Below are 26,530 nucleotides of genomic sequence, written 5' to 3'. Positions count from 1 at the left end.
TGTATAGTTATTTTCAGATGCTTTGGCAAGTGATGAAATCAATGAAGATGGTGATTATTTAGAGTCGCTGTCTAAAATCATGAACTCTCCTTTCCCTGTTACCCCCTCTGTGATTGCTGATGATGATGAGACTTCAGAGATGATGAAGAATCAGAAGAAAGTTATGTTACACCTTCAGATGATGATGACTGTGTTATAGATGAATATGTTAAGTAAGGAAATTATGAAAAGTAAATTAATATTCTTATTCTACGATATTTTTCCATGAGGTAATCAACCCTATAATATTTAAAGTTTATACATGAAACTTTATTGATCTGAATTTTCAGCTTTTATGGTCTTTTAAACATGTTCTTAATTTTATTATTACATACCTGCAAAGTCTTTTGTTTTTCAACGGAAACTCCTACATTTTACTACTATCTCCTGTTTACCTGTATATTCTCAAATTTCTCCGTATTTGTTGAGAAAATTAAAAAAAGAAAGAAAAAAAATATCAGCTAATGACAGAAATACTTCTCTTATTCCTCAACAGATGGTACTATTGCCAGCACTGCAGTATGTTGAGTGTTTATAGTATTATTATAAATACTGGTTTTAAAAAAATTTATTCAGATGAAGATTTATATACGTATTTTTTACTTCACTAAATTTAAGTGCTTATATTTCCTATTTTGACTTACATGATTATGCATGATGTATCAAAACTTTACTCGTAGCCCAAAAAATGTCGATAGTAAAATCTCCGTTATTTTATTTCTCCAGGATTTTATTTTAATTCCATTTATTTGATTTAAATGAGATTTTTTTGAGATGAGATTTTTTAGAGCATACTTTAAGAACTTAATATTCAGTTTTTAATTAAAGTATAAGAATTTAAGTATAATTGAAATATTTATAAAACTGAATCATAAAAATTCATTTGAAACTATACTACTGTGTAATATGTATTGCTATTAATTACCGGAAAATAGGCCTAAAATAAACAATTTGCAAAATTAATATCAGGATTGTTTTCTTTCTTAATTTTTTGAAATAGCAGAATAAATTGTTCTTCTATCTACCTTATCTTGACTGTAGGATAACTAAACAATTACTTTAAATATATTTATGTATGTAAGTATTCCCAAACTGAGAAAAAAATATGAATTTCTTTTTAAACATATTTATTATGTAAAATAACATTTGTCTTTTAATACCCGTTATAGGTACTTTGAAATTCAGATATATATTTGCAGTGTTGAAATAAAACGTATTTTTGTCAAATATAATGAATTTAAATATATTAATATAATACAGAATATAATCATATATAATACTGAATATAATAATACTGATGAATATAGTAATGCTGAATATTATTCAGTATTATTAATATAATACTGAAATATATTAATTTAATACTGAAATTTAACAATGAAATATTTAGTTTCGAGTTGGAGATATTTATTTTGTATAATTTCGAGATCTGAGCTTAGATTTAAATTTTTGAAATTAATACATTTTAAAATAGATTTTTTTCTTTTCCAATTCTCCAATAATAGATGTTGTAAATCATATGCTTTAAAGTATTTGACATATTTCTAAGCATTCTCAATCAATATTTCTCGTAATGATAATTTTCCTGTTCAAATAAAGGATCTAAAAAGTCAGTCTCCGGAAGATATTAATCGAAAACATTTATTTTTTAGGTCTTAAAACAAATTATTCTTATTGGTACTTTTTCCGGAGAGCCTGTGAATAAATTTTTGTCCTAGCTGATCAAAGAAAAGCAGCTGCAGGTAAATTATTTTCATTCATAGAACGAAGCTGTATAGTCCTGTAAAAATACAAGAAATTAATTTAAAAGAAGAAAAAAAACTTAAATTGCAGGGTTTGTAATTGTTCTGGTTTTTAACTTTCTGCCCTGATATACTGTGTGTCTGCTGAACATCATATTTTCTACTAATGCAAATAGATTTTAAAATGCTTTATTTGAAGAATCAACAGATTTAGATTTGAAATCCCATATTTTTATTTTAATTAATAATGCAAGAAAAAGTTCGATAGTTAAAACTTGGCATCTGTCCACTAACTATATGATTGGTTTAGACATAGACTTACCCGCAGGATTCATTGTTTCCAAAATTATGGGGAAAAACTTGTTGCTTTTTTACACTATCAGATGTTTATAATTAATTTAGGGGTCATACACTTACTTATTATTTTAAGCAAATGCTGTAACAAATCTAATGGGGGAAAATTTTATAATTTTAGATTTATCATTATCATATCATTTAAAAAATGATGGATTCTGCCAATCATATCCTGGAAAAGGTGAGTTGAGGGTTCATCTACAAATTCTTTATAAAACTGCAAAGCGACAAATTCACTTAGTTTTAGTTAAAGGGTTATTGGAATCCTACTTTTAAATTATTTGATTAATGATCTTAAACTCTATTACAAATTTAGATAAATTTTGGTATGAGGTTATATGAATTAATATTGCTGGTTATTTTTTAATGCAACAGTTCTGTTAAAATTTTCTGTATGTATTGAATTATAAATCTTAAACTATCAGTAGTTGTTCCATGCTCCATTACTAAAACTGTTTTGCAAACTGTCAAAATTTTCTGTTCTAAACACAGGGCTGTCATTGGCAACTAAAATAACTACTTAGTAGAAAATCTACTACGGTGACTAATGTCATCCAAATGGAGAAAGGCTGTTATTTTGCAATCAAGTGCGAAAAATCAGTAACTTTTTTCACCAATTCACTACTAAGAAACTCAATTCTATTTCCTTCAACGTGGTATAGATAAAAACTTTTTACTATAATTTTCCCTATTCATCCTCTTGTATATGTTTATCATTCTATTTGATCAGTGCAATTACAATGGAATATTTCATGCCACTAAAGTAAGCTAAAAATGTGGACTATTGCAGAAAAGAATTATCTTCAATCATGTTTTTGACATGTTGAATATCACATGTATGCAATCACATATCACATGTATTGGTTTTACGTTGTAAGAAAAAAATAGTTAAATTTGCAGAGAACTTATTTTTGTTATTCTAAATAAGCTAATACTAATAATGATTTAATGAGGTTGCAAAATTTTATTATTTCTTTTTAGAAATAATAAATCATGTATTTAGTATTACCACTGTGCTTGAAAGTTCCTAAAATCTGCTTAGTTTTTATTTTGGAAAATAAGAGCCCTTAAAAGTACATAATTTTGGGTTCAAGGTCTTTAAAAGTCCTTAATTTTCATTACTACTAGTTAATTAGAACAATTCTTTAGTCTTCCAAAGATATTTAAAACAAAGTGAAGTGAGACCTTGAATAGAAGGTTATAGAGTTTTAAATTGAGAAAACTAAATGATGATGAAACTAAAAAAAACTAACAAGGAATGTTTCATAAAAATATTTAATTGTAAGCTAAAAGAATAAATAATAAAGGTTAATAATCAAGATTAATTTGTAGAACATGCACTATAGTGTTCTTTATTTTTATTCAATTAAATTAAAATTGTAATATTTTTAAATATACAGCTTTTTTTTGGGTTTCATTTAGGGTGTCAATTAAAATAGGGAAAATTTTCAGTTAAACTCAGTCTTGGATACATTGAGAATTCGGAAAATTCATAGCAGGATCACTCTCAAATTTTTTCAATTTTGTTTTAAAATATTATTTGACATTAAAACTGTTTTTGTCGAATAACTTATCAACACTTATCAAATGGTACTATTTTTTTTATCATAATGCTAATTTTAAAAATAATTCTAAATACTTTTGTAATTTTTATTTTCTGTTAAACATGCATTTCATTAATTTAAAATAAATTTAAAAATTAAAATAAATTGAAATATAAGATTATTAATTTTGAACAGTTAATTCATATCTAGAGCTTTTAATAAATGTCATGATGCATCTACTTAATAGAAAGTTTTATATTAGGGAACATTTAAGTTTTAAATAATAAACTGCTTTATGATGAGACATTTTTTGTTTGTTTTGTTATGATAAACATTTCTGCATGCATGCATAAATTCATAATGCATGCATTTAAATTTTAACTTTATTATTATTATACCCTTTTTCAATTTTTAAAGTCTGAAGCTTTTTAAATTTTACTGTAGAAAATCCATGAATTTTATTTCCGTGTCTTATATTTTATGTAATCCTAAACTAGGGGAAATGTGATTGAAGCTTTCGAGGTTTTGAAGATCCCAACATTTAAGTGGAATACTTAATGGATGAAAATTTGAAATTATTATTAGGTAATTTATTTTTGTTTTTATTCTTCTGTTTATAAATATTTCGTAGCAAAATTTGCACATAATTAGTTTTATGATTATACTCTATTCAACTAGAATTGATAGCGAAAGTAAACAAATCTGTCTAATTTAGACCTGACTTATGACAAATGGCACGTCCAATTATAGAAAAAAAATACTCGACTCAGCAAAGGTCATACAGAAATGTAGGCAAAGAGGTTTTTGTTTACTTTCATTATTAGTTTTCACTAAACAAACTCCTTTTTTTATTGTTTTTTTTTTGTGTTTATTGAGAAGTTCTACCATTTACTCATTAACCCCTCCCCAAAGTTGCTACAATCTTTTTTTATTACTCAACGATAAACGGGTTGTTACTTTTAAATAAAAAAATATTTAATTGAAAGGTTTTGAAATGTTTTATTATATTTTTTCATTGTTTTCATTTTTATGTATTTCAAAACAAATTTAGTTCCTAATTCTCTCGGGAGGAAATTTAAATTTAATAATTTTTTGATTGCAGCATCTGCAAATTTTTCTTTTTTCTTTATTTAATGTTTGGCCGCTATTAAAACTTACTAAATGTTTTTCGTCCATGAGATTATTTACTAATAATGCAAGAAGTTCATTCCTGATAATGTTTTACAATTTAATTTTTATTAATTGCAAATGCTGACTGGTCATATTTTTGCACAATAGTTTTAATAAAGGTTTAATAAGCATTATTTGCTGTTTAATAATTGATAAGATGAGATATTGATTTAAATATGTTGATTGTAAAATTCCCTTAAAGTCATAAGATAAGGTCATAATTCTGTCGTAGGATTATTTAATAGTAAAGTACCATTTCTAGTTTTAGTTATAATAATAGTTAAATAAGAAACACTATAATGGAGGAAAATATTAGGAAAGAATGACTAAACTAATATAGGTAAACCTTTACCACCCAGTTTTCTTTGCACAGAAAAACTGATATTATTACGCTATTAGATAGGGAAATAGTGTAGAAGAGAGAAACGCTTTTTCTATTTTACCCAATCGCTGAACCACCGAAAAAAAAATTTCTGTTTAAAAATATTGTAAACTTTTTGCCGTGAAAGTTTGCTTTAGTTAATAATTAGAGTTATAGTTAATTTTTGTGGATAGGGGATAAGTTGATAGTTAATTTTTTTGGGATAGGGAGAAGTATTTTTTGAGAGAGTTTTTTAAATAATTTTTCTGTGTTTGTTAAAGTTTTGATTCAATAAAGGAATATTTGAATATATATTATACAATAAAAGAAAGTTTTAATACAATAAAAGAACACAAATTGACAAAGCATATTCTATGAGAATATATTGTTTTTAAAATTACATGTTCTGGTACATTTCTTTTAGCATATTTTAAACTCGTTTTATGGCACCAGAATTTAATTTTTTTTTCTCTCTATTTTATTCAATTTTGTGCATTATAATTTGCTTCTTAGCATTATTTATTTATTCTAATTCTAATTAATAAAATTCTTTCCTTAGCAAAGCTAAGATGGGATGTGACTTTTTACTGCCTGATGTCTGCCAATTCTTCTACTCTGATGTTAAACTTTTGCTGTTCTTATGGGACTTCAATCAGATATGTAGTTTAAAGTTTATTCACAACTGTCTATAATTTAAGAAATATTATGATTCATGGTATATAATTGTATAAATATAAATATGTATAATATGTAAGAGATTTACTTGCTTTAAGAATTTTCTGATGCAGGGCTTTCCCCCACTCTTAGTAAGGTTTATCAGGCTGAGGGAAACAGATTCGCTATTATATTCATTATGTAAAACAGGACTCCGATCACTTCATTATAATATTACTCCAACCAACTCAGATCACGAATGTTTTCACATTACTGCATGGAATTCAGATAAAAAATTTTGTAGCGCAAATCTGTGATGGATTAAATTATATGTGGAAACGTACCAAGCGTGTTAGATGGATTAGTTATAGAAGAATTTAGGAAGATTTTGGAAAACTTCTCAATGAAAACATTCACAAATTAAAATCAGTGACTAACATACTTGGAAAATCATTAGAATGGGCAGGAAGTAAAGAAGATCTAACCAGCGAAAAGATCAAGGAAAGCAGTGATAGAATTAAAGAACTACTCATTGCTCACTACTCTTCCCCTGAGATGGAAAAAACTAATCAAACTAGAAGACTTGCTATAAAACCTAAATCAGATAACACCCAGAGGATCATCAGTTGAAGATAACAATCACGAGCACTATTCATACCAATGAGAGGCACTTGAAGACAGTTTTTAAAGATATTCCAATTTATAATGGAAAATAAAATTTACTAAATAACCTGGCCATAGAAGGATTTACGGTAGAAGAGGTTAAACAAAAGAGAAAGTTCAGAGGAGAGATTAAGAAGTTGAATCTATTCCTCGTATCACTATGTAGAGAGGATAATTTCAAGGAAATTTACGACGTAACACATGTAGACGGACGCATGTAGAAGCCAATAAGACTCAACCTGAACTGGCACAGTGTCACCGGTGCCAGGTTTTTTACCATTCAGCTGCGATGTGAGTAAAATGTGGAGAAGACCACGTGACAGCCAATTTCACTAAGACGCAGGTTGAGAAACCTCTGTGTTTCAACTGCGGTTCAGAACACCCGGCCAATTATAGAGGATATCCTGAATTTCCGATGGGACCAAGACAGAGGTCTAGAAGAAACACACCCCAGGAAAGGGTTTTTGAAAATAAAAGCTACGCCGACGCTGTTAAAAAAAACAAGTGCATTCCGACGTGCAAAAAACTGTTGATGTCTTTAACACATTAAATGAGATAGTGTCCTCAACGGTCCAAATGCAAATTCCCTGCTCCGAAGAGAAGTTGGAAGAATCGAACAAGAGGGATTAAATAAGAAAAATCATGAATAATAAGACATTAAGAATTATGCTATGGAATGCAGCAGGAATAAATAATAAATTTACTGAGTTCAGTAAATTCATCATAGAGAATAAAATTAATATAGCATTAGAAACAGATACTAATGCTTCAAACAGACTGACCATAGCAAATTATCACACATATAGGTCTTATGGAACTGTGTGTAGAGGTGGAGGTAAAGCCATATTTGCTAAAAGGAAATTAAGTACAGTACTGTATAGGAGTAACAATGGACAAAATTATGAAGAAACTTCTATACTTTTTAATAATAATGATAAAATTGACTACAAATTTACTGCCATGTACAATAAACCTGGTAACATTATAAGCAAAGATACCATTTATTCACTGTTTCTTTCCAACATAAAGAGCATTATTGGAGGTGATTTTAATGCTAAAAATACATCCTGTGAATGTAAAGTGAATAATAAAAATGAAAAAGAGCTCTGTAATATTATTGCAGAGAAGAATCTCACTATCATAGCATCTACAGACTTTCCGTACGTACCAAATAAGAGGCCTGATCTATTGAACTTTTTCATCAGGAATAGAAGACACCACTTTTCTGCCTTATAGTCACCGAGTTGTCAGGTGACCACGTTGAAACCCTAGGTGAAGTTATTCGGGATGCACCAATACTTAGCAAGAAAACGAACAGGAATCTTTACACAAGTATTCTTTTGCAAGATGAGTATAACTATCAAATTCAAAGCATTGAAGTTATAGTCTTTCATCAAATCATTAACTAAAACTATATAGCCTTGCCTCAATATATCAGAGAGGAAATCGGTTATAAAAATTAGGAAAAAGTGGTAGAGGAAAGGTGACTCAAATGATAAACAGGAACTAAATAAACTCACCAAAAATATCAGAAGAAACTGCCAACAGTATAGAGAAAGCAACTGGAATGACAAAGTTGCGGGACTCTGCACGGAATATCAAACCATGTGGAAAATAGCCAAGGCACTTAAGTTGACCAAGACTATTAATAAGCTCATAATGCATAACAATCAAAATATTTATAGTGACAAGGATTAGCTAAAAAAATTTGCTAACACTATAGAAGATCAATTTCAACTGAATATTCACCCAAGTAATGACGAAGACAATGGCAAACAAGACTTATGAAAATTACTTTAATTATAGCAGCACTAGCACTATAGTTGCAGTCGACCCGGCCGACATAATCAGTATTATAAATAAATTGAACAACAGAAAGGCTCCCTGGAGAAGACAATGTTAACAACATCATGATGAAACATCTATTAATAAATAAAATTAAAAACCTATGTAAAATATACAATGCTTGTTTGAAATATAATATCTTTCAAGATAATTGTAAAAATGCTACCATCATTCTTATTCCGAAACCAAGGAAGGACAGTAGAATTGTCGCTAGTTTCAGAAGGAAGGAGAAAGAAAAAAGATCACATACAGAGTCAGTCTATTCTCAAATATCATTCCAACAGTAAATACTTCCTATTATCTTGGCTTAATATTAAATAACAAATAGAATTGAAATGATCATGTAAACAAGATAGTCACCAAAGCCCAAGCAGTGTTTTCTAGCATTAGACCAATCTTAAATGCTAAATCAAATCTTCCTCTTAATCTAAAAAGACACTTATATATAAGTTGCAATAGGCACATATGCCAGCCCGGCCTGGAATTGTTTAACTAATACTCAGATGAAGAAGCTTGAGACGATTCAAAATAAGCTTTTACGTAGAATCACTGGAGTCCCGTGGCACAATACCAAATAAATACACGAAATAAGATCTTAATATCGACTTAATAAGTGAATTTATCAACAAACTGAGCTGCTTCTACAGTGCCAAAAAATAGAGCAGATTTCAATCTATTTCTGAATAAGGAGCTCATTCAAGATAATAGAAATCATAAATTTCCTGCTCTCGGATGGGACAGTGTCAGGAAGATATAAGCCCCCCCCCCCCTCCTTTTATTACTCACATGGATACTCCCGGGAAGAGGAAAGGAACAAAGGTGATTCTCAGCCCGGGAGCATTCCACCCTTAGATATGTACCTAATTGTTCCCTCTAGTTAATCAATTATATGTTTATTCATCTGAATAACCACCGACTATGTTAATTGAAACGTATATATATCATGCCTCTATTAACTTAAATGTTTAATATATTAAGTTTCTTATATATTTTATCTAACATTATATCTCTAATTAAAATCATGGTTTGAGCTGTACCACACAGCATGCTACTCCAGCCGCCAACTGCCTTAATTTCCTCGAATTACCCATGCCATTAGTGACAGTTGCCTTAGGGCAAAGTGCAGATCCAGAGGTTTATTGCACGCTGACGCGGGCAGCTACCTCACCAGTAACTAGATCGTCGTCGTCAAAGTTGAGTTACCATGAGAAGAGGTTGAAAAATTTCCTGATAATAGAATTACTGCTAAAGAAAAGATTAGATAAACTTGCATCAAACTCTATTTCGGATTCTAATCTTGATAATCACTTTGAATAGCTTGAGGATGACATTATAGAAAAAGTACATTCTGAAAAACTTTCAACTCTCTTATATTATTTTCCCCACTACGGAGTGTTCAAAAAATTTCCACAGCAAATTCAACTAGTCTTCGATACTTCATGTGAGTTAAAAGATAGCCCTTCTTTAAATGGTTGTTCAGAAATAAAATCATTGAAGTAATACCTGAAGTTCATAGGAAAGTAAATAGACTTGATTGCTGCTATAACGAAGTAATTTTTTTTCTTCAAATTTCTGTTTGTAATGAAGACACATTATCTACGTTTTGTTAAAGTGTTTACAGAATTGATGATCAATTCCAAATTCGAATTGAGAGTGTGGAAGTCTATCAAATACAGGTCAAAAATTTTATTTAAACCAGCCCCAGGTATGAGGTATATTGTGGGATCGCTATTATTACCAATCCAAATTATTATCTTGTTAAAAAACTTTTCTTTGCTGACATGAGTGAAAGTTCCGAGATTTATATTGATTGATGGTGATTCCTCAATAACATTTTCTGACGACTCTGGTTTTGCTTATGCATCAGTTGTGAGTGAAAGAGAAGTTAATTGGTGTTCCAGAATTGCTCCTTTAAAAAGAATGTCTATTCCAAGATCGGAAATGGTGGCTTGATATTAGTGTTATATTAGCTCTCTTTGTTAAAAAGACTTTGAATCTTACAAATGCAAAATAATTTTTTTGGACAGATTCATCTGCACTGAATTCAAAACAAAGAGCAGGGAACAGTATTTGTTCAAAATATTGTTAAGGAAATTAGAGCAAGTTTCCCCTTTTGGATTTACTACAATAAAATCTTTCTGAGTACTCCAAAGAACAAGAGTTAGTGATTGCAATTATCCGTACCTTCCATGAGATCAGACGCCGTTTTTTTTTTCCTGAGGCTTTTTTACTTAATTTAACAACCATAAACAAAAGAATGGCAACAAAGAAGAAATTTAGCTTTAACAGTGTCTCTGATTCCTGATGCCTGTATATCAATTCCAGCTTAATCATTTACAACAGATAAACTAGGTCTATTAATTATAGCTTTCTTAATTTTAACATCACCTTTTTTTAAGCTCCCTTTAATCCTTCATATTGATGTAAATATTTATGATAAATGAGTGTACAAAAAAAGAAAAATCTATATAATCAGTTTTGACAGTTTTAAAAACATTAAGATTTGTAAGGAAAATATTGTGAAAAAGTCATTGTTTAAATTTTTGTAGAATAATAATTGATAAAAGCTGAAACATAATCTGTTTTTAATTTCGAAAAGAATTATGATGGAACATAATATATTTAAGGATAATTCCCTGTTTTTTTATATAATAAAGAAAAAGCAGAAAAATATTTTGCTCTCTTCTATTACAACGCTTTTTATTATCATAGGAACTTTAAAAGTTTCATATTTCAGAAAAACCAAGCTAACTCTAAACTTGTGAAATTAAATTATTTACATGCTTGGAAAAAATCTAAATTAGATAAAAACCATGAATGATATCTGATGTTTAATCAATTTCAAGAACTATAGTTTTTTTTTTTTTTTTTTTTTTGTGGGTATATTAAAGATCAAGTGTAAGATCAAGTGTGCATAATTAACGTTAGAGCAGTTTTCAAAGTTAAGATCTAAAAAATTGACCAAATATATACATAATACAAGTCTTATTGCAAATTAAAATGTATCTAAAAATTTAACAATCTCCAACATTTTTAAATCATCTGCAAAAGCACAAACTCTGAAGTTTAACAAACCGAGATCCTAAAGAAATAAAATGTGGATGTCCAAAATTTCTGTTCTTGATCATTTTTATATAATTTGTAAACTTACGAGATATAGTAATTTAAAAAGACATGCTTTATTTCATGAAGAAAACTATCAATAAATAATATAAGCATGAAATCAATATTAACCCATTTATTTAACTCAGAATATCAAAATTATGACGGTCAAAAGTGTCATGTAAATTAAATCAGGCTGGGAATTATTTCCAAAGGTTGTTTTACAATTTATAGAAAGCAAATTTGTTGTCATGGATATTTTTTTTAGCAAAAAGACATGTTTAACTTCCTACGAATAGTTGTCGAGGTTCTCTACTTTAAATTTTTATAGCGAATTCTGTTATATAATTTTTAAATTTTTTTTTCTCTTGAAGCCCTAAAGAATTATTTATTCTCAAAATTCTATAATAAAATTGAGTTTTTTTTTATTGAACTTTTTTTTAATTAACGATAATCTGTTTTTTTTTTTTTATATGGTCAAGTAGATATTTCTTTTTTGCATTTTTTGCCGTTTTAATTTTTTTCTGTTTTCTTAAATTTTTTCATTTTACTTTTTATTAACTTTTTTCTGTTTTCTTTTTATAATTCAAAATAATATATTTGTGGTAGTAACGGTGATAGTTTCCTCTGCCTTCTATCCACGTGCATGGTCTTTTCAAATCTCTGCTGCATGTTTTAGTCTCTGGGGGGAGGGTTTCTATATTTTCTTCCGCCTAGCTTTGACTCTACTCACCTGTTTGTGGTGCTAGGGAATGTTTCTCGAGAGTCCAGGGATTTGGAGGATAAACCCTTCACCGAATGTCACCACCGGGCATCTGAATCACTTGGCAATCATTGGGAAGTAGGAAAGACGTGCATTTTTGTGTATATTCGAGTTGTCAAAGAAAAAGTAAAAAGTAGAATGCATGGTAAAAGAAGGAACGGGGAATCTTGAGGCAATTTTTCGTGCCTTTTATTTCGGTCAGTGACGCAAAAAAACAGAATTGATTTTGAAATTCTAATTAAAAATGTACTTGTAGTGAAAAATAAAGATATCACAACATTTAGTTGAAAAATTAGTAATTGTTTCTAAATTTTAATTCTATACCAATAAATTACATTAATTTATAAATTTTACTTGCTTATTTCTATCAATACACGCAGCAATGCTTACTTGTTCCGCTTTGTGAGTAATTTTTTATTAGTGGTACCGTGACGAAATTAATGTACTATTATTGATTTAACTATTTTAAAATAGATTTTTTTTACTACTCTGCAAAAGTTATTTAAAAATTCATAAACCTTGCTTTATTCTAGTTATTATGTGAGCCTTAAAAAATGCTTGGATATGAACCAAAATATTTCAGAACCAACTTTCTTTATTTAGTTTATTAAAAATGATTTTAAAACATTTAAAATTATTTTAATTTTAAAGACATTGAGATTTTAATTTTATATACATATATAGCAGATTTTAAGTATTTCCGACAAAATACGAATTTTTAAAAAAAATATTCCTTCAATATTTCTTAATTTCCTTTATTTTTTTCAAGTTCTGACATCCCCTCTTTTCTGTATAGAAAATTTCAAATGCTTCTTCTTTATCAATTTTTTTTAAAATTAATTTAATCCAAGATAAAAGTACAGATATACTATTGCCGTGATTCTACAAACAGGAACCTTCCTCACAAGTCTAAACACTAAATGATACTAGAAAATAAAAAGACACAGGCGGTTCAACCAAGTTCAAGTGGTTCAACCAATTTGGAAAGAAAAATTTAAACAAGATAATAGAAAAGAAGGAAGATAAGAAATGGGTGTGATGTGGGTTGGTGGGAACCTCAGGACGCGAAAGATTAAATAAGAATAGATTTTCAATTAATGGGTATCAGTGGGATACTAGAAAGATAATTAATGGAATTATTAGAATTTCTTAAACTATGGAATAATTCCCTGTATTGAAGCTCAGTTTATGACAGTGTTAATTTTTTTTTAGTAGAAAAAAAAACACTCGAGTAAAGTTTCAATTATGCTGGGCGATAGAAGACACCTTTATCTCAGACATATTTTTTTTGTCCTGGAAGGATACATTTAAATATGTTTCCGTACAAACATAAAGTGTGTGCGCAAAGCTACATTGACACGAAATTTGCTAAATTCTCCAACTGTTAATATCTGCAATAGGGTCTTTAGAGTTGGTGAAACTTGGATTAAGTTTACATTTTTTTCCTACCCTGTAAGAAAATTTATTCAAAATCTTAGCAATCTGATCACTGATATTCAAATAAGGTAAAACAACCAAATTATTAAAGTTCAAATTCGAGAATTTGTATTACGAGATTAATTTTTTAAAAATGGTAATTACAATAATAGAAAGAAAACTGCGTGATAGCCTTAAGGTAAAGGTTCTTCGTTGAGGAGATAACTATTTTGGCAAATATCAGAAGCACTGTAAACAAGTTCGGGCAATGTTGCTATCTTTTGATTAAGGAGAAAAGGTTATGAAATAGAACGATAAACAGTGAGAAGAGGACTTCTAAGAAAGGTAACCACTTATTTATCTTGTTCAAACGTATGCAAGGATCTTTCATATATTAAGAGCGTTATCAATGTCGTCCATCAATGTGAAACAATCATCGATATAATAGTAGGAAAAAAGATTCCCTTAAACTTAATGGAGGTCACTTCCTCTGAGAGGATTTCCTGTCAATCATTCGGTAAAATCTACTATTCAATTTAAAGGTTCTAAGCAAATGCAAGTAAAATTTTCTAGTTAATCAATTTTAACTTGTATAAATCTTGTAATCTAATTAGATTAAGGGTACCATTAATGGAAACCCATGTGAATAAAACTTTTACATCAAAAGAGAGGATTTAATTTTTATAAACAAAGTCAGATGAGTTTTTGACAGTAAATGGGAATACATACGAGAAAATGGGAAAAAATGAAACAAGATGCTTTTCGAATTTATAGGAAAGCGGTGCCAATATTAGAAACAATGGATCCAAAAAAAAAAGAGTACCAGGCTTATGATCTTTAGGTCAAGCGTAGAACCAGTATGAATTAGTAGGTATTTTATTCACATTGTGCTACTAATTCCCACTACTTACACCTACTAATTAACCTTTTTTCCATTGTATTTTTTCCCCAAGGTTTTTTCGGCTCGTGTTTGTGTTTTTTTCCACAATTTTTTCCTATGTCTTTTCCAAGTGAATTTTCTAATGTGATTTTTTTCAAAGTTTTTTTTTTCCAATTTTTATTCAATTGTGTTTCTTTTTAATTATGCTTCCATTGAGTTCGTTCTAATTTTTTCTGTTTTTTTTTCTTCCAATTTCTCTTTCCATTTTGATTTTCTCAAGAGTTTTCTTTTCCGTTGTGTTTCTTCAGGGTCTCTTTTGTGTTTTTTCAATTTTGATTTTTTTTAGATTTTTTCTATTTTTTCGCCAAGGTTTCTTATTGTGTTTTTTACAAATCCTTTTTCTCCAATTTTTATTCCATAGTGTTCTTTCTAATTTTGTTTCCATTGTATTTTTTTCCAAGTTTTTTCGGTTTATGTTTTTTGCTTTTCCCACAATTTTTTTTCCTATTTGTTTTCCAAGCGCGTTTTCTAATGTGGTTTTTTTCCAAAATTTTTTCTTTCCGTTTTATTTTTCCCATGTGTTTTAATTTTTTATTCCATTCTGTTTCTTTTTAAATTTGTCTCCATTGTGTTCGTTCCAAGTTTTTCGATTGGGAATTTTCTCCAATTTCTTTTTCCATTTTGTTTTTCTCAAGTTTTCTTTTCCAATGCGTATTTTTAGTGTCTCTTTACTATTGTGTTCTTATAGTGTGTCTTCAATTGTGATTTTTTACTAGATTTTTTCTACTTTATTTTTCCAAGTTTTTCATTGTGTTTTTTGCAAGTTTTTTTTTTTTTTTTTCAAATTTTTATTCCAAAGTGGTCTTACCGATTTTGTTTCTATTGCGTTTTTTCCTCAATGTTTTCGGTTTGTGTTCTTTTTTTCTTGTTGTTTTACCCAGATTTCTTTTTTGTCTTTTCCAAGTGCGTTTTCTAATGTGATTTTTCCAAGATTTTTTCGTTCTGTTTTATTCATTCCAAATTTTTTTTCCAATTTTTATTCCATTGTGTTTGTTTCTAATTTCATCTGTACTGTGTTTTTTCCAAGTTTTCTGTTTCTTTGTGTTTTTTCAAAGTTTTTTTACTTTTGTATTTTGTCAAGTGTTTTCCATCTTGATTTTCCTTAGATTTGTTTCCGTTTTGTTTTTTCCAAGTTTTTTCATTGTGTTGTGGTTTTGTAATTTTGTTTTGTGGTTTTTTTCACAAGGTTTTTTTTTTAAGTTTACTTGTTTTTTCCATTGTGTTCTTTTCTTCCATTTTTTTTCCCTTTGACTTATTTAAATTTTCCACTTTTTTTTCCATGTGGGTTTTTCTTTGATTTCGCTAAAAAAAAATTTCGTTTTATTTTTTCCAAATTATTTATTTTTTATATTTGTATTTTTTTTTTCTTCCAAGAAGTTTTCAGTTGTGTTTTTTCCATTGTGTTTTTCCAAGTTTTCGTTCATGTTCTCTTCCATTCTCTTGTTTCTTTTTTTTTATTTCTATCCACATTTTCTAATTGTTAAAAGCACCTAAAACTAGGGTGAATTAGTAGGGATACTAATACACACTGTTCTACTAATTCCTACTACTAACGAATGTGCTACTAATTCAAATATCTATTTATTCACACAGTACACGATTTTACCTTAAGTTCATAAGCCTGGTATTCCTTTAGACCCTTTGTTTCTAATATTGGTACCTCTTTCTGTAAATTGGCTCAGCATTTTGTATCAGTTCTATCCCCACTATCTAAGTTGGAATTCATTTACTGCTAAAAACTCGAATGAGATACCTAAAGAGTTTCATATGCTTAAAAATAATGAAAAGTTCCCTTATAATAGACGCTGTGTCAACAATTGTTTCATATTGATGACCGAAATTGCATTGATCATTACGATATTGATTATTAAATATTGATTACATTTAATTATTATGAATCCTATAGATCCTTGCATACAATTCACGTTTGAACCAGAAAATAAGTGTTTACTGTTCTCAGACATTCCTATTACTCCTAATTGTGATGAATTTCTCCCTGATGATCATGAACAGTTTATGGTTTCCCTGCCTAACTTAACCGTTCAGCCCCTTTTGTGTAACCAGAAGGTAGTTGCCTCGCGTACACTTGTTTGCAGTTTTTCTGAAATGTGTTCAAATAGATTTCTTCTTAATGAAGAGCTCCTATACCTTAAATTTATCGCTGTGAACCGTGGTTCCCTTCCAATATGGAAAGCTAATCTAGTAATCCACTTAATATTTTGATTCGTGCATTAACAATTATTTTTACCTCATCCAAATATCATTCTCCAAATTGCATCCGCCGTGGATTGATTGTAAAGACAGGGTTCCCAGCAGATCACTGAAGCCAAGCATCACCGGCTGTGGTCAGTGTGAGGGTGGGTGACCACTTGGATCAGCCTGCGTAGCGACCGAGGGTGCGCGGTTCTCGTTAAACTGTTCAACCGTAAAGTGTTCGTCTTCTCGCTCAGTTCGTCGGACTACCAAAGCGGAGGAGCCATCCCCTTTGCAGAGGATCGAAATTGTGATGGCATGTCTTTTGATCATCCTCTGGGATGTTTCACAGTCCGTCGCCAATAGCCCATTGTTCAGCTCTAGTTTGACGCAAATGAACAACAATTCTCCGAATTGCAAAGATTTCGTATAAATTTCAATTAAAATTGTTTTCTCCCCTGTAAATAAACTAAATTTCACAAAGCTTAAAAATTCTAATTCTATAATATTAATGCATGGAATTTTTATCAGATTCCATGTCAATATGGGTCTTTTTACGTCACTACTATAATTTTTTGTTATGACACCGAGAAAGTTTCTTGTTCATAGAACCTGATCTATAGTATGTCCATTTCTGTACTTTCGAGCTTTATTCATTTTTTTTTTTGTAGTTAATACTAAATTTATTTCAACACTTATAATTAAAAAAAATTTATATCTCTCAATCTAAAAATTCTAAAAGGTATCTTTTTACCCTTATTTTTATTTGCACAGATTTTAATAATGTAGTCTTTGTAAATTTAACATTTATTGATTTTTTTAAAACTTATTTTTTCAACATAATAAGTAAAATGTATTTGAGAGAAAGTTACAATAACTTTTGAAAAATTGTGTGTTAATTTATATAAATGGAAAACAAGAGAGGATTATACTTTCTAAATTTTTATAAAATATTCGATACTGAGGATCTTCAAAGTGGTTGAACATTCTTAAGGAATACACATTAAATTCTACAGGGGTATTGTCAGAACCTAAAATTTAAAATTTATTTGTTGAATAGTATCTAATATTTTTTTTTAAAATTTGTCTTATTAATAAAATTTCATTTAAGTATTTTTTTCGCTCTTGAAAACTTTTCGTTATAAAATTACGCAATATAATTTTCGATTTCAATATTCAAAATTTTCTCTGTTCTTCCAGAATATTTATGAGAGAGCTGAGAAGGTTCAGGGGATAGAGCGCTCGCCTTCTAATGAGGCTAACCGGGTTCGAATCCCAGGTGATACGAATTACGTATCCGGCTTGCATCGACCACAGTGCTGGCGTGTAATGGGCTCTTCCCACGTGACGTCACATTCCCGGGGTGTAGGAATAAACATTCCAATACCAACACGTGTTTCTACAGTGTGATAATCATAATCTTCTGTTCTCTCTATTTTTAATTTCTTTAATTGTACAAATAACACTATGTATAAACTTAGTGAAACACCGTAATATGTATGTATAATTACAAATTTTAATTCATTGACAATTTTGAATTATAGAGCGAAAATGAACGAAAGTAGACAAAATTGCAACAGTGATACTATGTTTATGAATGAAAATACTAAAGGTTTTAAGAAGTTTTTAGAAAATTTTGTGAGTAACATAGAATTTGTTGACTTTGTGGGGGATAATAAGCATTAAAAAATTCAATTTAAGCATTTGAAATTAAGAAAACATTCAAAACAAAGGTTAGTTTACTGTTGTTTTCAACAAACACTAAAGACAAGTTTAACAGATTTAAAAGTTTATACGATGCATCTATCCTTATAATCATTGATACAGCACAATATCACTATATATAATCATTAATATTAAACAATATAATTAAAAATTTGCCTACCTTTAGTTATTGGCTAGCAAATCCCGACAATTAAGGATAAAAAAACAGAAAACTAAAACGCGCAGAAAAAGCTTCGTTAAAATAAATTTATACAGAAGATTAATTATTTACAAGATTTAGATTAAAGCATAGCAACAATAAGATATTAAAGTGTTTTTAATAAAGGATAAAAGTAAACACAAATGTGAAAGATACAAGACGGTTATAGAATAATAAGAAATAAAAGCTTAGTTATTACGAAATAGGAAAAAAAATTTCTTTGCAAATATCTATTTACAAAATAAAGTGAAAAGTTTATGCAAAAAGAAATTTTTTTTAAAGGAACAACAAAGTAAAATTCAGTTTAAATTATGCGTCTGCATTGTAAGCAATGGACGTAGTCGGTCGGGCATTACAACACCACGTGACCAAACAGACGAAGTTGGGAAGAACCCATATACTCAGTGGTAGACGGATCATGGGTTAGATTCCCCTTGCCGTCAGGCTAACCGTGGGAGGTTCTCGTGGTCTTCCTCTCCATGTAACGCAAATGTGGGTTAGCTCCATCAAAAAGTCCTCCACGAAGGCAAATTTCTCCCAATACTCGATCCAGGAGTTCTTTTGTTCTCTGGATTTTGTTCAAAACTACAAGACTACGGAGTCGAACGTAAACCCATGAAATTGGGTCAGCTGTTCAACGACGGTTATAATATAGTATATGAAAAACACAACGATGAGAAACTATCTTCTAAAATATGAATAATAAACTATTAATAAGTAAGCAAATTTTAGAAATATGGGTTCCCGCATATATATTGCTTGAGATATGGGGACAAACCTTTTGGGTAAGCATTTTTCTACAGTAGAGACCTCCTTTTAGAGGATTTAAGAATTCAAAGGGAAGTTACTTTTTTGAGTGAGATCCTTAATGGAACACGAATTTGTTTCTTATTCATAAAATAAAACAACTTAAGTTCTAAAATATAAGTTTCCTCACGCTCTTTCTCTATCTGGTTACCATCTGAGTACAAGAGATGCATTGGGCATGGTAGGTGGAATCGAAGCTGGTAGAAAGGGGAAATTCTTCTCAAGATCTAAATGTGTTACATGCAGTAAGGTTGTGAGAATTGATCAGAGGAAATTATTACAAGAGCTATTTTTGAAGAATAGAAAAAAGGAATGTTACTAATAATTTTCACACTGTAGAAACCTTCATTAAAATTTTTGAATAAAAATTTTCACTTGAATGTGTAAAATTTGCTCGATTGGGTAACAGAAACCATTTGAAAAAATACGGTATCAATGTCTTGTTAAATTCAAAATAAAAAAAAAAGTATTAAATGGAGTAAATCAAGTAATGAACGTAATAAAATTTCAAATAGTGAGTTCAGGAGTATAGTTATCATTTTAAAAATGGGCTACAATAAATTATACATTCATATATTAAAAGATAATATCCCTAACTGGTAGAATTGAGAAGTAGCTAAAAATGCAACCGTGTTTGCCATATTGCCTTCAAACTAATGCACATTTTGAAACTTGACAAAATGTCTTTAAACAGCAAAAAATCAATTCATTAGGAATTGCTGATGGTAGAGAATTTTTGAACAAGAAAAGCTTATTTTGTATAAATAAAATTTGTGTTTTAAGAAAACTCTCTTTATATTAGTTACTAAAAGAGGATCTCGTAAAGTATTGAAATTGAAAATATCACCAGAATATTAAACCTTCATATTAAGAGTTTCAATTAAGTAATAGCAATAGGTCAAAACTTAAACTAAATAAGTAATGAAATTTTTAAATAACAGGAAATTCTTATTATTTTTGGATCCGTTTAAGTCCATTAGGGACTGACGAAATTATTATAATGGAATTCCTACAAAATACAACTTAATACAATACAATAATCAAAATTCAAAATACAATAATCTGTTCTGCTTAACCACTAATGTTAATGAATACTTTAATAAAATATAAAGTTATGATTAATTGAAAAAAAAATCATTATTAAAATTGACTTCGTTTTAATGAAATGAAACGAAATAACTCACAAGCTGAGTTTTACAAATTGAATTGAATAATTGATGTGTGCTTTTGCACATTGTCATATTTTAAAAAAAAGTTATATTTCAAAGAAAGTAATGAGTATTTAAACTGTATCTAAGAATAAACTGTATCTGTAAATAAAACTGTACCTAAGGTGAGCAACTAATTGTTGGCACTTTGATAATCTACTAATGTTAGCTACTTGATGAACTACTTACTGTTCCTTCTGACTTGCTGCATGGTTTCAACAACCGGAAACTAACATGCTGCCTCAAACAAATTGTTTTTCTATTAACTTTTAAAATTTATGTGTCCTCTGATTTTCAATTGATGAAAGGCTGCAAAAAATAGTTATTTTTTCTTTTTAAAAAATAATCATTGATCAGAATAGAAAAGAATTATCTTTTAGTTTTTAGTTCGTGGATTTTTTCACAGTTTAAGTCAAATTATCAGAGTCAAATTTATTACCTATGCAAAAACTAATACGGCAATAAATAACAGCTGCAAGTTATAAAGCAACTTTTAATTCAAAACAATTTTGAAAAATGAAAAGCTGAACAAGTATAGCTCAAAAATATTTAAAATATAATGAGCTGGAAAAGGAAAGCTAACTCTAACAATACATTCATGTCTGAAATGTTGAAAAAACTAAAAACCAAATAATGTTAAACAGAAATTATTAGTTATTCCTTCAATTTAAATAAACTTCAATAATTAATGATCTGATCGATTATGCTTATTTAATAAATATTTTTTTGAAAATATGTACCTATGTATTTTTACAAATCCTGAAAGTTGTGATAGATATTGACTATTCTACAGAAAAATTTCTGCTGTCTAGATAATATTTTTAGATTTAAAAATTTCCCCTAATTTAAAAAATCAGAAAATTCGTAAGGCAATCAAGTTTCATAAATGCGAATTGTTATTATGTGCTTATTTTGTTATTGATTAAGTTCTGAACTTATTTATTATTGAATTGTAATTGACCTTTGTAGACGCATGAAACTATTGGACAAAATTATATCTAATGTTTTGCTGTAGTCATCAAGACTCTTCATCAGATTTATTGTAAACTGCTTACTTTACAAAGTGAAATTTTTTTAAAAAAAAAAACACACTTTAATTAGTTAAATATCGTATCAAATATTGATGACTACATAATAAAACTAACAGGAATTATCATAGTATTGAGTTCTTTCTGATTTCAGAAATAAAGCTATGAGCTGTAACTTTTTAGATACATTCAATACATTCATGTCTGAAATGTTAAAAAAATTAAAAACCAAATAATGTTGAACAGAAATTATTAATTATTCCTTCAATTTAAATAAACTTCAATAATTAATGATCTGATCGATTATGCTTATTTAATAAATATTTTTTTGAAAATATGTACCTATGTATTTTTACAAATCCTGAAAGTTATGGTAGATATTGACTATTCTACAGAAAAATTTCTGCTGTCTAGATAATATTTTTAGATTTAAAAATTTCCCCTAATTTAAAAAATCAGAAAATTCGTAAGGCAATCAAGTTTCATAAATGCGAATTGTTATTATGTGCTTATTTTGTTATTGATTAAGTTCTGAACTTATTTATTATTGAATTGTAATTGACCTTTGTAGACACATAAAACTATTGGACAAAATTATATCTAATGTTTTGCTGTAGTCATCAAAACTCTTCATCAGATTTATTGTAAACTGCTTACTTTACAAAGTGGAATTTTTTTAAAAAAAAACACACATTAATTAGTTAAATATCGTATCAAATATTGATGACTACATACTAAAACTAACAGGAATTATCATAGTATTGAGTTCTTTCTGATTTAAGAAATAAAGCTATGAGCTGTAACTTTTTAGATAAGTTGTTAAGTAAATAAATTAAATTAAACAAAAAATCCAAAAAAAAATATTCAAAAAATTACTGAATGGGTAACAGAACTCTAAGAATAAATTAACATTCCTTTTTGATGAGAAACTAAGTCAATTCTATGTAAACACTGAACAAATTACTACTCAAGAATTCCTAAAAGCAAAAGAGTAGGAAATTAAGCCAAAACGACATTTTATAGCCTAAACTTCTTAAAAGCAACTGAAAAAAACGAGAATTCTTAAGAATAAAATAAAGAATAGCATAGAAAGATTTAAAAACGCAGGCTTCAGAAGAATAATTATTGGTGGAACTATATTTCCGCATAAAGCCATACACAAGCTTCCTTGGAGATCACCCGATGGCCTGACACTAAATCAGATAGATCATATTATGATTGATAAAAGACACCGAAGTAGTCTAATCGATGTGCGTAGTTGACTCACTTTCCAGTGATGTCTAAAGGGAGAGCAAAGATCAGCAGAAAATTGGATTACAATGAATTAAAGGAATCGTAGAAAAATATAGGAACTGTCTAAAGGAAAGTTTTACAAGAAAAAATTGTGTTGAAACCGAGAAACACCAATGGAGTGATGTTGTTACGGTTATTAACAATGTCGCAAATGAGACTATACCAGAGTATAAGAAAAGTAAGAGGGCGAATGGCTGGTATGACACAGATTGTGAGGAAATGACTAGGACCAGGATTACAAGATTATGATTGACAGACACTGCTCGAAGTTCAGTGGGAAAATACAGGAATTTGAGAAGGGAAGAGAAAAGGATGCATAGAAAGAAGAAGAGAATTTATATGGAGCAAGGAAATCAAGAATATAAAAACGAAAATTTTACCAATTGGTTAATGACATTAGAGAGGATTTTAACTCTAGAACTGAGAAAGATAAATGAAGTAACAATACAGAGACAATGAATAGATGGCGGGAACATTTTAAAGATGTGCTGTTTGGCTACGATGGCCCGGTTGAAGAAGTTGATGTTGAAATATCAGATACTCATGCGCAAATACAAGATGATGATGTACCCACATTGTGCGAACTGGAGTATACTCTTAAAAAACTGAATATAAATAGAGCCCCTGGCCCAGATGGCATTAAGGCCGAACTTTTTAATGTAAATGCACCGGAGTTGAACAATGAGCTTTTAAAGGTCATTTGTGATGTGTGGATCCAAGAACATATGCCCATTGAATGGGAAGAGGGCTTTATTTTCACCATCCATAAAAAGGGAGACAAGCTGGACTGTCACAACTACCGAGGCATTACACTTTTGAACGTGGGCTTTAAGATCTTTTCCAACATCTTATTTCATAGACTTCTTCCATATGTTTCAAAAATTATCGGAAAATATCAATGTGATTTTTTTGGAAGTAAAATCTACTGTAGACCAAATACACAAACTTAGACAAATCCTCGAAAAGACAAAAGAATACGGAATTGATACTTACCACTTGTTTGTCGATTTTAAGGCAACTTATGATTGTATCAACAGGCGTAAGCTATTTGAGACGATGTGTGAACTTGGAAACTCTCCCAAGCTTACCGATCTTGCCAAAATGACATTACGAAGTGTAAAATGCAGAGTTAAACTCATGTCCAACGTATCAGAAGTATTCTATACCGAGAGAGGTCTTAGACAAGGAGACTCTCTGTCTTGCATTTTATTTAATATTGCCCTTGAAAAATTTATGAGATTCAGGGATCAACACTAGAGTCACTATTCTGCAGAGATCTATACAACTACGCAGATGACATTGATATAGTTGGGCGAACAATGCAGGTTGAGACGTTTACTGCCCTTGAGAAAGCTGCCAAGGATATGGGTCTAGCAGTAAACGAAGAAAAAACTAAATTTGTGGTAGTGAGCTCTAGAGTACATCATGTACAGTCACTCAGAATTGGGGATTATACCTTTGAAGGAGTTTAAGTATCTGGGTACGCTTGTTACCAACAAGAATGAGATAAGGATTGAAGTTAGGAACAGACTTTTGATGGCTAATAAGTGCTACTTTGGTCTGAGGAACCAATTAAAATCGAAATTCCTCTCCATTGGTACAAAAGCAAATCTATACAAAACCTTAATCAGACCAATTATTCTATATGGTAGCGAGACGTGGGCAATTAATGAAACAGGGCAAAATAGACTACTCATTTTTGAAAGAAAGATCCTTCTGTAAATTTTTGGAGCAGTTAAGGAAAATAATATTTGGAGAAGTTTAAATAATCATGAGATATACAATAAATGTAGATCACCTAATATTTTGAGGGTTATTAAGGTCTACAGGATCAGATGGCAGGGGCACGTTTTTCGGCGTGAAGAGTTAGACCTAGTTAAAAAAAACTTACTTTTTCGAAAATTGATGGAACTAGAAGAAGAGGGAGACCAGCTACAATATGGTTGTACAGTGTTGAGAAGGACTTAAAATTGTTGGGAATAAATGGGTGGAAAAATCTAGCTCAGCTAATTGAGAAAGTCTTGGCCTGCACTAGGCTGTAGGGCTGACGAAGAAGGCTTCAGAAGAGGACTAGGCACACTGAATCAAATATTTTATGCTAAGACACATCATTGAACATTGTATTGAATGCAATTGAACATTATGCATCAATTTCATAGATTTTTCCAAGGCACAATCTAGAATGACTTTGTAAAATGCTCAAGATGTATGTGTATTCCATAAAAATATATTTTTTATAAACGCTATAAGAAAATATTAATGTAAAAGTTTAAGTAAATAGTGCAAGAGAGCAGAGAGCTATCCACACTAAAAGACGAAAGAAAATTTGGAATTTCGGAGAAAATATAGAAGATCATGCTTAAGCAGACGGTATGGTATTGTTTTCTTTCAAACCGGTGGAAATTAAAACCGAAACAAATTGACAGGAGGGTACAGCAACAGTGAAGATCCAGTTGGATTACAAATTAATGAGAAGATCAAAATGCTAGGAATTAATAGCTTTAAAAATGATATCTTATTTATAAATGGAAATGAACAAACAATCCACTTTAACTGCCTTAGCGTAAGCAAAACTACTGTGACAGGTACAATTGAAAAGGTCACATAAAGAAACAAATATGCATAATATACTTTTAGAAAACTGCAATGAATTTGGATAAAATCGATTTAAAATGTTCACAAGTTAAAATTTTTTATGCTACAATTAAATGTTTGCCCTTATGTGGCAGCAAGTCATGAAAACACAGAAAGCAGCAAGAAAACAAATTCTATATTTTTAAACAAAATGCTTAAAAATATAATTTTTGAAGATATACTGAATAAATGAAATTATGAAACTCTACTATAAAACAAAAACTAAACCCATTAAAATAGAAATGCTAAATCAAGACTGTTCTGGTTAGATCACGCACTAAGAATTTTGTTTAAGAGATCCAACAGCTTTGACATGGTAAAATGCGGAAACTAATCTACAAACAATGTATAATAAAGAAACATCCTGGGATGGCTCTGCTGTGGAGGTGGGTAAACATCTCTTAACCCTAATGATGTCGTGTTGATCAAGACGACAGTGATTGATGATTAGAACTGTAAAAATGCTTATCTCAGTAATGATCCTGTCAGTACTACAAAAACGATAAATTTGTTTTTCATAACAAACGTTACGTTGAAACCAAAACATTTGTTAAAAAAAGTCTTACAGGAATATGAAGAGAACCCAATAAGCTAAATTTATCAACTTAAAAATGAAAAAATTCCTTCTTGACGAGTATAACTTGAAGAGTATATCACATAATTGAAACATATATTTACAATATATACTTAACCTTAGAAAAAAGTTTTATGTGTCTACAAGTTTGCTTATAATGCTTTTTTAAATTGTTAATAATAACCATTAAGTTACTAACTTTATGTACATTGTTAGTTACTTCTTATTATCTTTACTATCTTTATTACTTTTATAGTCATATTACGTACCTGTTTG

At 29.5% G+C, this 26,530-nt stretch overlaps 1 protein-coding gene across 4 annotated transcripts in view; it reads left to right on the top strand.

Moving 5' to 3' along the window:
• Nucleotides 1–26,075, top strand: part of LOC147810080 (uncharacterized) — a 67,586-nt gene extending 41,511 nt beyond the window's left edge. For all 4 annotated transcript variants that reach the window (XM_087165091.1, XM_087165092.1, XM_087165093.1 and 1 more), the window contains 4 exons: nucleotides 18–212; nucleotides 1,692–1,781; nucleotides 4,177–4,264; nucleotides 5,770–26,075. The gene's annotated coding sequence lies outside the window, so the exon portion shown is untranslated. The remainder of the gene's footprint in view (nucleotides 1–17; nucleotides 213–1,691; nucleotides 1,782–4,176; nucleotides 4,265–5,769) is intronic.
• The last annotated feature ends 455 nt before the right edge of the window (nucleotides 26,076–26,530 follow it).

This window comes from Parasteatoda tepidariorum, chromosome 5 (genome assembly GCF_982258835.1).
Source record: "Parasteatoda tepidariorum strain Cologne lab strain chromosome 5, Ptep-v5.0, whole genome shotgun sequence".
Taxonomy (NCBI): Eukaryota; Metazoa; Arthropoda; class Arachnida; order Araneae; family Theridiidae; genus Parasteatoda; species Parasteatoda tepidariorum.
The sequence above is the reverse complement of the archived record's forward strand: the minus strand, read 5'-3'. Positions and strand labels throughout refer to the sequence as shown.